The sequence below is a fragment of the Nerophis lumbriciformis genome, linkage group LG21 (genome assembly GCF_033978685.3).
Source record: "Nerophis lumbriciformis linkage group LG21, RoL_Nlum_v2.1, whole genome shotgun sequence".
NCBI classification, from domain to species: Eukaryota; Metazoa; Chordata; class Actinopteri; order Syngnathiformes; family Syngnathidae; genus Nerophis; species Nerophis lumbriciformis.
In genome coordinates, this window is record NC_084568.2 from 36,710,001 (window position 1) to 36,722,813 (window position 12,813).

General features: G+C 35.5%; 1 long non-coding RNA gene across 2 annotated transcripts in view; it reads left to right on the forward strand.

Moving 5' to 3' along the window:
- LOC140679684 (uncharacterized) overlaps window positions 1–12,362 on the forward strand; it is a 68,228-nt gene extending 55,866 nt beyond the window's left edge. For both annotated transcript variants that reach the window (XR_012051055.1, XR_012051056.1), the window contains exon 4: window positions 12,215–12,362. This is a non-coding gene — a long non-coding RNA (uncharacterized lncRNA). The remainder of the gene's footprint in view (window positions 1–12,214) is intronic.
- The last annotated feature ends 451 nt before the right edge of the window (window positions 12,363–12,813 follow it).

Consider the following 12,813-nt stretch of genomic DNA (forward strand, 5'->3'; position numbering starts at 1 on the left):
GCGATTTGGTGTCACGCCTTTTTATTTATCCCCCTTTAACTTCGATTTCTATCTTTTTTTTTTTTTTTTTTTTTTCTTCTCTAGATGTGACCCGGTTTTTCCTTCGTTTGTGTGTGTGTGTTGTGTAAGACGATACTTGGAGGTACAGTAAACAGAAACGTCTTGGCGCTAGAGAGGAAATGCATTTTAGCAGTTGTTTTCAAACCCAGATAGATATAAAGGTAGGTCAGAGCTCATCTGTGAACATGTGTGCGCTCTCTTCCTCTCTGTGTGTGTGTGTGTGTGTGTGTGTGTGTGTGTGTGTGTTTTAAATCTGTGTACACCCACGCAAGGCTCTTAAAATAAATGCTTCTCCTTTCACACATGTGAGCACGTTCTGCACAACCTTCCTCTTATTCCTCCTCCTCGTCCACTTCTCCCTTCCATGTCAAAGGGCAGCCGTGGATGGCATGGGAGGAGAAATAGAAACCATTTCATTATTTCAACAGCTAATAAGTGATATAGAGATTTTGAGGGAAGTTGAAATAGAAAAGAGATAGGATAAATACTTTAATTTGATTCTGCATTATTGCAAAAACACAGGAGTGTTCTAACTGTTACTAACAATCATAAATGCAGTCGTACATACAAATTCTGGCAAATTATTTTACCATAAAATCTGACTTTTTGTTAGAGTGCACTGTCGGAAAAAAAATCTGTCGATTTTTCAGTCAAAGTTGCCAAAATTTTACGGGAACCGAGTCCTTACAAGAAGAGGATATGAAAAGCCCCCTTTCCCTTGTTTGTGGCGTTACTGTGAATTGAAAATCAATACCAGTGGTTTTTTCACGATAAAATTATGTCGATTGAGCTACCAGATTTATATCGTAAAATCTACGGTAATTTAAAAAAAAAAGTACATTACTGTAAATGAAAAGAAAGTACCACTTTTATTTTTCCATAAAAAAATTTGCGACTGATTCGCTCGTATTTTACCCTAAAATCTGAGTTTTTGTCACAGTGCACTGTCGGGAAAAAAATTTGTAGATTTTTCGGTCAAAGTTGCCAAAATTTTACGGGAACCGAGTCCTTACAAGAAGAGGATATGAAAAGCCCCCTTTCCCTTGTTTGTGGCATTACTGTGAATTGAAAATCAATACCAGTGGTTTTTTCACGATAAAATTATGTCGACTGAGCTACCAGATTTATATCGTAAAATCTACGGTCATTTAAAAAAAAAAGTACATTACTGTAAATGAAAAGAAAGTACCACTTTTATTTTTCCATAAAAAAATTTGCGACTGATTCGCTCGTATTTTACCCTAAAATCTGAGTTTTTGTCACAATGCACTGTCGGGAAAAAAATCTGTAGATTTTTCGGTCAACGTTGCCAAAATTTTACCGGAAAATATATATTATTTTTTTTATGGGATTACTGTGAATTGAGAATCGATAACAGTGTTATTTCTACGGTAAAATTTAAAAGTCAAAGTTGGCAGCTCAGTTGCCAAAATTTTACCGGAAAATATATGTTGGTTTTTACACGGGATTACTGTGAATTGAAAATCGATACCAGTTTAATTTTCACGGTAAAATTATGTCAACTGAGCTACCAGATTTATATCGTAAAATCTACGGTCATTTAAAAAAAAAAGTACATTACTGTACATGAAAAGAAAGTACCACTTTTATTTTTCCATAAAAATTTTTGCGACTGATTAGCTCGTATTTTACCCTAAAATCTGAGTTTTTGTCACAGTGCACTGTCGGGAAAAAAATCTGTCGATTTTTCGGTCAAAGTTGGCAGCTCAGTTGCCAAAATTTTACCGGAAAATATATGTTGGTTTTTACACGGGATTACTGCGAATTGAAAATCGATACCAGTCTTATTTTCACGGCAAAATTATGTCGACTGAGCTACCAGTTTAATATCGCAAAATCTACGGTCATTTAAAAAAATAAGTACATTACTATAATTTTAAAAAAGGTACCACTTTTATTTTTACATAAAAATTTTGGCGACTGATTTGCTCGTATTTTACCGTAAAATCTGAGTTTTTGTCACAGTGCACTGTCGGGAAAAAAATCTGTCGATTTTTCGGTCAAAGTTGGCAAACTTTTACCGGAAAATATATATTGTTTTTTTCACGGGATTACTGTGAATTGAAAATTGATAAGTGTTATTTCTACGGTAAAATTTAAAAGTCAAAGTTGGCAGCTCAGTTGCCAAAATTTTACCGGAAAATATATGTTGGTTTTTACACGGGATTACTGCGAATTGAAAATCGATACCAGTTTAATTTTCACGGTGAAATTATGTCGACTGAGCTACCTGTTTAATATCGTAAAATCTACGGTCATTTAAAAAAAAAGTACATTACTGTAATTTTAAAAAAGGTACCACTTTTATTTTTACATAAAAATGTTGGCGACTGATTTGCTCGTATTTTACCGTAAAGTCTGACTTTTTGTTACAGTGCACTGTTGGAAAAAAATCTGTCGATTTTTCAGTCAAAGTTGCCAAACTTTTACCGGAAAATATATATTGTTTTTTTCACGGGATTACTGTGAATTGAAAATTGATACCAGTGTTATATCCACGGTAAAATTCAAAAGTCAAAGTTGGCAGCTCAGTTGCCAAAATTTTACCAGAAAATATATGTTGGTTTTTACACGGGATTACTGTGAATTGAAAATCGATACCAGTTTAATTTTCACGGTGAAATTATGTCGACTGAGCTACCAGTTTTATATCGTAAAATCTACAGTCATGTTTTTAAAAAGTACATTACTGCAAATGAAAAGAGGGTACCACTTTTATTTTTACATAACATTTTTGGCGACTGATTTCCTCGTATTTTACCGCAAAATCTGACTTTTTGTCACAGTGCACTGTCGAAAAAGAAAATCTGTTGATTTTTCTGTCAAAGTTGCCAAAATTTTACCGGAAAATATATGTTGGTTTTTACACGGGATTACTGTGAATTGAAAATCGATACTAGTTTTATTTTCACGGTACAATTATGTCGACTGAGCTACCAGTTTTATATCGTAAAATCTACGGTCATTTAAAAAAAAAAAGTACATTACTGTAAGTGAAAAGATGGTACCACTTTTATTTTTACATAAAAATGTTGACGACTGATTTGCTCGTATTTTACCGTAAAATCTGACTTTTTGTCACAATGCACTGTCGGGAAAAATTCTGTTGATTTTTCAGTCAAAGATGCCAAAATTTTACCGGAAAATATATATTGTTTTTTTCACGGGATTACTGTGACTTGAAAATCGATACCAGTGTTATTTCCACGGTAAAATTTAAAAGTCAAAGTTGGCAGCTCAGTTGCCAAAATTTTACCGGAAAATATATGTTGGTTTTTACACGGGATTACTGTGAATTGAAAATCGATACCAGTTTAATTTTCACGGTGAAATTATGTCGACTGAGCTACCAGTTTTATATCGTAAAATCTACAGTCATGTTTTTAAAAAGTACATTACTGCAAATGAAAAGAGGGTACCACTTTTATTTTTACATAACATTTTTGGCGACTGATTTCCTCGTATTTTACCGCAAAATCTGACTTTTTGTCACAGTGCACTGTCGAAAAAAAAAATCTGTTGATTTTTCTGTCAAAGTTGCCAAAATTTTACCGGAAAATATATGTTGGTTTTTACACGGGATTACTGTGAATTGAAAATCGATACTAGTTTTATTTTCACGGTACAATTATGTCGACTGAGCTACCAGTTTTATATTGTAAAATCTACGGTCATTTAAAAAAAAAAGTACATTACTGTAAGTGAAAAGATGGTACCACTTTTATTTTTACATAAAAATGTTGACGACTGATTTGCTCGTATTTTACCGTAAAATCTGACTTTTTGTCACAATGCACTGTCGGGAAAAAATCTGTTGATTTTTCAGTCAAAGATGCCAAAATTTTACCGGAAAATATATATTGTTTTTTTCACGGGATTACTGTGACTTGAAAATCGATACCAGTGTTATTTCCACGGTAAAATTTAAAAGTCAAAGTTGGCAGCTCAGTTGCCAAAATTTTACCGGAAAATATATGTTGGTTTTTACACGGGATTACTGTGAATTGAAAATCGATACCAGTTTAATTTTCACAGTAAAATTATGTCAACTGAGCTACCAGATTTATATCGTAAAATCTATGGTCATTTTTAAAAAAAGTACATTACTGTACATGAAAAGAAAGTACCACTTTTATTTTTCCATAAAAAATGTTGCGACTGATTAGCTCGTATTTTACCCTAAAATCTGAGTTTTTGTCACAGTGCACTGTCGGGAAAAAAATCTGTCGATTTTTCGGTCAAAGTTGGCAAACTTTTACCGGAAAATATATATTGTTTTTTTCACGGGATTACTGTGAATTGAAAATTGATAAGTGTTATTTCTACGGTAAAATTTAAAAGTCAAAGTTGGCAGCTCAGTTGCCAAAATTTTACCGGAAAATATATGTTGGTTTTTACACGGGATTACTGCGAATTGAAAATCGATACCAGTTTTATTTTCACGGCAAAATTATGTCAACTGAGCTACCTGTTTAATATCGTAAAATCTACGGTCATTTAAAAAAAAAGTACATTACTGTAATTTTAAAAAAGGTACCACTTTTATTTTTACATCAAAATGTTGGCGACTGATTTGCTCGTATTTTACCGTAAAAATCTGACTTTTTGTTACAGTGCACTGTTGGAAAAAAATCTGTCGATTTTTCAGTCAAAGTTGCCAAACTTTTACCGGAAAATATATATTGTTTTTTTCACGGGATTACTGTGAATTGAAAATTGATACCAGTGTTATATCCACGGTAAAATTCAAAAGTCAAAGTTGGCAGCTCAGTTGCCAAAATTTTACCAGAAAATATATGTTGGTTTTTACACGGGATTACTGTGAATTGAAAATCGATACCAGTTTAATTTTCACGGTGAAATTATGTCGACTGAGCTACCAGTTTTATATCGTAAAATCTACAGGCATGTTTTTAAAAAGTACATTACTGCAAATGAAAAGAGGGTACCACTTTTATTTTTACATAACATTTTTGGCCACTAAATTTCCTCGTATTTTACCGCAAAATCTGACTTTTTGTCACAGTGCACTGTCGAAAAAAAAATCTGTTGATTTTTCTGTCAAAGTTGCCAAAATTTTACCAGAAAATATATGTTTGTTTTTACACGGGATTACTGTGAATTGAAAATCGATACCAGTTTTATTTTCACGGTAAAATTATGTCGCCTGAGCTACCAGTTTTATATTGTAAAATCTACGGTCTTTTAAAAAAAAAAGTACATTACTGTAAGTGAAAAGATGGTACCACTTTTATTTTTACATAAAAATGTTGGCGACTGATTTGCTCGTATTTTACCGTACAATCTGACTTTTTGTCACAATGCACTGTCGGGAAAAAATCTGTTGATTTTTCTGTCAAAGTTGCCAAAATTTTACCGGAAAATATGTGTTGGTTTTTACACGGTATAACTGTTAATTGAAAATGGATACCAGTGTTATTTTAACGGTAAAAAGATGTCGACTGAGCTACCAGTTTTATATCGTAAAATCTACGATGAAGTACATTACTGTAAATGAAAAGAGGGTACCACTTTTATTTTTACATTGAAATTGTGGCAACTGATTTGCTCGTATTTTACCGTAAAATCTGACTTTTTGTTACTGTGCACTAGAGTTGTACGGTATACCAGTACTAGTATAGTATCGCGGTACTAATGAATCAAAAACGGTACTATGCTCTGTTTGAAAAGTACCGGTTCGCGTGACAGCGCGTCATCGTCACGTCATGACATTGCTGGTTTTACGAGTTGAGGAGCATGTTCGGCAGCGCACACACACAGAGTACTTACAAGCAGACACAGAATAGACGCATTTTGGTGTAAAAAGTAAAGATAAAGGTGAAGTTATATCACTGAAACACCCTCAGGAAGAGCTGCTTTAAGACATGGCTAGCTAGTTAACGGCTAAAGTCCATCCGCAGTCGGTTTTAGCTACTTCTAAATCACTAATCCTGGCCTCCATGGCGACAGATAAAGTACGTTTCTTACAAGTATCATTATCACTGCAGGACGAGGAATAGCTAAACATGCTTCACTACACACCGTAGGAGGATAATAGCTCACCGGCGTCACAATGTAAACAAATGCCATGGGTGGATCTACACGTGACATCCACTGTAATGATACCAAGTACAATAGCGTATCTAGTCGATACTACTATGATTACATCAATATTTTTTATCAAAATCTTTTTTTCCTTTTTTTTAAACTTCATATTATGTTTATATTCAGGAAATACGTCCCTGGACACATGAAGACTTTGAATATGACCAATGTATGATCCTGTAACTACTTGGTATCGGCTCCATACCTAAATGTGTGGTATCATCCAAAACTAATGTCAAGTATCAAAGAAGAGAAGAATAAGTGATTACATTTTAACAGAAGTGTAGATAGAACATGTTAAAACAGAAAATAATCAGATATTAACAGTAAATGAACAAGTGGATTAATAATCATTTTTTACAGTTTGTCCCTCATAATGTGTACAAAATAATAGGATTTATAAATGACACAATATGTTACTGCAGACTAATTAGGAGTCTTTGTTTGTTTACTTACTACTAAAAGACAAGTTGTCTAGTATGTTCACTATTTTATTTAAGGACTCAATTACAATAATAAACATATGTTTCATCTACCCTAAGATTTTCTACTAATGCCTTTATTTTGTGGTGTCCTTTATTTATAAAAGTATCATAATATATTTTGGTATCGGGACAACACTATCTTACACCTTTCCGCCCTTTTTGATTAGCACTCGAGGAACTCTGGGGAAAAAAACGTGATTTTAGGGTTAGTACAGCCAAAAACAACACAAGCATAGGGCGTTTTTTCTTCGAGAAAAGGCTTTTCTATGAAAATAGACCCGCTCATCGGCAGTGCGCCTTATAATGCGGTGCGCCCTATGGTTTGAAAACTACAGCATATGTAACACCTTAGTGTTATCATTGACTTTAAGTGTGCTAGCTAAGCGTTTTCAATGCTTTAAGTCCATAAAGACACAGTCTGTGTATGTAAATATATTGTCTACTTTCACACTTGCAATGCTTATTTGGGGATGCTTTGGAATTAGCAAAGCGCTTTAGTAAATAAGCTCCCCCGTACGTGTTTATCCTTTTAGAAACACCGTACGAACAGAAAGGATCCTTTCTAGTAAATTCCTCAATGAGAAACACTTTTGCTAAGGTGGCATGAATGCAACCCGGTGGTCACGTGACCACCCCTCTGTGTGTCCATTCAGCGGCGGTGAGTAACACACACTTGACAAAACCCAGTGAGGAATGGATGGACGGGCGTGAGTCAGAGGGAGAAGTGCTGATGGCACACTGACCCACTAATGTTTGCAGCTGCATGGCCACTGGCTCCAGACCGACTCGCAAATTAATAAGGCCCTTTTAGCCGGACGTACAACTCCCGTACGCCGCAAACAAGGGAAAGGGGGCTTTTCATATCCTCATCTTGTAAGGACTCGGTTCCTCATTCCTCAGCTGATTCAACTCATCTGCTAATGACACAGCAGTGCAGTTACGGGTCATGAAAGAGTGCAGAAGTTCCTAAATCGGAAAAATGTTGGGTTAGCTTTTTTGCCTGAATGACTCAGAGATGCCACGCTGGAGTTATGATGGTCAAAGGTAATTGCAAGTTCATCGACATTTAGTAACCCCGCTATCTTATGTTTATTTGTTATACTATTTTAAAAACAGTAGGTGTGCCTGCACTTTTTCAGCAATCGAGCTACTTTCCAAATGACCAAGTCGAGGTGATCTTCCTCATTTATATATATATATTAAGGGTGTGGGAAAAAATCGATTCAAATTGCGATTCTTACGTTGTGCGATTCAGAATCGATTCTAATTTTTTTAAAATCGATTTTTTAATTTATTTATTTAAAAAAATATATATATACAGGTAAAAGCCAGTAAATTAGAATATTTTGAAAAACTTGATTTATTTTAGTAATTGCATTCAAAAGGTGTAACTTGTACATTATATTTATTCATTGCACACAGACTGATGCATTCAAATGTTTATTTCATTTAATTTTGATGATTTGAAGTGGCAACAAATGAAAATCCAAAATTCCGTGTGTCACAAAATTAGAATATTCCTTAAGGCTAATACAAAAAAGGGATTTTTAGAAATGTTGGCCAACTGAAAAGTATGAAAATGAAAAATATGAGCATGTACAATACTCAATACTTGGTTGGAGCTCCTTTTGCCTCAATTACTGCGTTAATGCGGCGTGGCATGGAGTCGATGAGTTTCTGGCACTGCTCAGGTGTTATGAGAGCCCAGGTTGCTCTGATAGTGGCCTTCAACTCTTCTGCGTTTTTGGGTCTGGCATTCTGCATCTTCCTTTTCACAATACCCCACAGATTTTCTATGGGGCTAAGGTCAGGTAAGGTAAACGGCTGCGTTGACCCTGGATCTCAGGAAACAGAGTGGACCGACACCAGCAGATGACATGGCACCCCAAACCATCACTGATGGTGGAAACTTTACACTAGACTTCAGGCAACGTGGATCCTGTGCCTCTCCTGTCTTCCTCCAGACTCTGGGACCTCGGTTTCCAAAGGAAATGCAAACCAAACCAACCCAAACCATCAGTGAGGTGGGGTGCCATGTCATCTGCTGGTGTCGGTCCACTCTGTTTCCTGAGATCCAGGGTCAACGCAGCCGTTTACCAGCAAGTTTTAGAGCACTTCATGCTTCCTGCTGCTGACCTGCTCTATGGAGATGGAGATTTCAAGTTCCAACAGGACTTGGCGCCTGCACACAGCGCAAAATCTACCCGTGCCTGGTTTACGGACCATGGTATTTCTGTTCTAAATTGGCCCGCCAACTCCCCTGACCTTAGCCCCATAGAAAATCTGTGGGGTATTGTGAAAAGGAAGATGCAGAATGCCAGACCCAAAAACGCAGAAGAGTTGAAGGCCACTATCAGAGCAACCTGGGCTCTCATAACACCTGAGCAGTGCCAGAAACTCATCGACTCCATGCCACGCCGCATTAACGCAGTAATTGAGGCAAAAGGAGCTCCAACCAAGTATTGAGTATTGTACATGCTCATATTTTTCATTTTCATACTTTTCAGTTGGCCAACATTTCTAAAAATCCCTTTTTTGTATTAGCCTTACACAATATTCTAATTTTGTGACACACGGAATTTTGGATTTTCATTTGTTGCCACTTCAAATCATCAAAATTAAATGAAATAAACATTTGAATGCATCAGTCTGTGTGCAATGAATACATATAATGTACAAGTTACACCTTTTGAATGCAATTACTGAAATAAATCAAGTTTTTCAAAATATTCTAATTTACTGGCTTTTACCTGTATATATATATTTTTTTTAATAAATCAATCCAACAAAACAATACACAGCAATGCCGTAACAATGCAATACAATTCCAAAAGCAAAGCCGACCCAGCAACACTCAGAACTGCAATAAACAGAGCAATTGAGAGGAGACACAAACATACTTGCCAACCTTGAGACCTCCAATTTCGGGAGGTGTGGGGGTGGCGGGGGGGGGGTGGTGCGTGGTTAAGAGGGGAGGAGTATATTGAAAGCTAGAATTCACCAAGTCAAGTATTTCATTATATATATATATATATATATATATATATATATATATATATATATATCCTGAAAATATGCAAACAAAACTGTGTTTAGATAATTGATACTTCAAACTTGCATAAATAAATATTAAGGAATATAACATAACTTGGCTTCTGAGAGCTTCAAAATGTAATGAATAAAATGTTAAAGTTGTTGATAAACAAGCAATTATTTTAATAATTAAATATGGTCATTTTAAATGAATTATTATGATCATTTAAAATTAATTATTTCAAATATGCTTATTTTAATGTATAATTCTATGGATGAGTGTAATAAGGAGTCAGAAAAAATACAAATAAAAATATAATTAATTTTGATGTTTTTAGCTAAATATAGTAAAAAAAAATAAAAATAAAATAAAATTAATATATATATTTATTTTTAGGTAAGATAAACATAATAATACAATTTATCTGTAGTCTGGATGATTTAGTTCTTGTCACCCTATTGTCCTCCCGTCATGAAAAAAGGCTGTCCTCACTCAGGTCGCATGGAGCTGGAGGGGGCGTGGCCTCCAGCTCCGGCTGAAAACCAGATTTTCGGGAGAATATTTGTCCCGGGAGGTTTTCGGGAGAGGCGCTGAATTTCGGGAGTCTCCCGGAAAAATCGGGAGGGTTGGCAAGTATGTACACAAACACGACACAGAACAAACCAAAAGTAGTGAAACAAAAATGAATATTATAAATATTAGTTACAATTTCAACATAGCAGTGATTAAAAATCCCTCATTGACATTATCATTAGACATTTATTATAAAAAACACTGTGTCCAATATTTTCACAAAGATAAAATAAGTCATATTTTTGGTTCATTTAATAGTTAAAACAAATTTACATTATTGCAATCAGTTGATAAAACATTGTCCTTTACAATTATAAAAGCTTTTTACTCTGCTTGCATGTCAGCAGACTGGGGTAGATCCTGCTGAAATCCTATGTATTGAATGAATAGACAATCCTTTTGAATCGGGAAAATATCCTTTGTGAATCGAGAATCGTGTTGAATTGAAAAAATCGATTTATAATCGAATCGTGACCCCAAAAATCGATATTGAATGGAATCGTGGGACACCCAAAGATTCACAGCCCTAATATATATACAGTGGTGGTCAAAAGTGTACATACACTTGTAAAGAACATCATGTCATGGCTGTCAATCATTTCTACAACTCTTATTTTTTTGTGATGTAGTGATTGGAGCACATACTTGTTGGTCACAAAAAACATTCATGAAGTTTGCTTCTTTTATGAATTTATTATGGGTCTACTGAAAATGTGAGGGTCAAAAGTATACATACAGCAATGTTAATATTTGCTTACATGTCCCTTGGCAAGTTTACCTGCAATAAGGCGCTTTTGGTAGCCATCCACAAGCTTCTGCTTGACCACTTGACCACTAAATTGCTGCAGTTCAGCTAAATGTGTTGCTTTTCTGACATGGACTTGTTTCTTCAGCATTGTCCACACCTTTAAGTCAGGACTTTGGGAAGGCCATTCTAAAACCTTCATTCTAGCCTGATTTAGCCATTCCTTTACCACTTTTGAGGTGTGTTTGGGGTCATTGTCCTGTTGGAACACCCAACTGCGCCCAAGACCCAACCTCCGGGCTGATGATTTTAGCTTGTCCTGAACAATTTGGAGCTAATCCTCCTTTTTCATTGTCCCATTTAAAGCAGCAGTTCCATTGGCAGCAAAACAGGCCCAGAGCATAATACTACCACCACCATGCTTGACGGTAGGCATAGTGTTCCTGGGATTAAAGGCCTGATTTAACGGCCATATTGCAAATAGTTAAAAAAAAAAAAAAAAAAAAGCAAATTTGTTTGTGCCATCTTTTGGACAAGTTTTCTCACTGCAGGTCCTGCAGTGTTGCATTGCCCTTTTGTTTGATCTGAGCTTTCTACCAGATGTACAAGTACCGTGTACATCTGGGATGGTGTCCTGCTGGCCCCACTATGGACTGGACTCTTACTATTATGTTGGATCCACTATGGACTGGAATCTCACAATATTATGTCAGACCCACTCGACATCCATTGCATTCAGTCTTCCCTAGAGGGGGGGGGGGTTTACCCACATATGCGGTCCTCTCCAAGGTTTCTCATAGTCATTCACATCGACGTCCCACTGGGGTGAGTTTTTCCTTGCCCTTATGTGGGCTTTGTACCGAGGATGTCGTTGTGGCTTGTGCAGCCCTTTGAGACACTTGTGATTTAGGGCTATATAAATAAACATTGATTGATTGATTGATTGATTGAGTGAGTGTGTCTTCTAGCCGTCCATAGCGTTTCTACTCGTATGGCTTTTTTCATCATTTTTAAGTTTTACAGTCAAACTAAAACATATCATACTTATTAAACCATCCAATGTTGTAGGAGTGCTTTCATGCATATTTGTACATGCTATCGTAATGTAATGAAGTTAGCGTCATTAGCTAATATGCTAACACGTTTACGAGTGTCTTTTTATGAATGGCATTCTTTTGTTTATTGTTTCAGTTTCGTAAATTCACCAATACGTCACCTTGGAGTCCGTTTTGCTGATTGGGCAAGCTGACCTCCGCAGCTCGTGGGTCCATGACGATGACTTCTGTTTTGTTTGATCAGCCGTTTTACTGCCGTGTTCCAGACACCGTTTGGAGACAAGGTATCTAAAGTAAACATTTACAAAATATTTATATGTAATTAACTCATTTTACAACGTGTTATCTGTGGCTTATATATAAGTCCAGTGCGGCTAAAATGTGGAAAATATTTGTTTTCCTAAAATGTAGTGGGTGCGACTTATATACATGTGCGCTCTGTAGTCTGGAAAATATGGTAATTATTATAATATTAATGTATTGTTGGAAATCATATTACCCACAGATGATAATCCTATGTGTATTAGCTCATCTCTATGTTACACTCTGAAGTAATCATACTTAAATGAACAATTACAGGTTATGTAATTGTTTGAATTCATATTCTGGCCACTTTATACTGAATTTTGTAAAAAAAAGAAAAATAAAATATTCAGGGAAGAGTTGATCTATGTATGTTCTAGATATGTTAATCCCATCTTTTAAAACGTCAAACAACTAATAAATTTTTTTATG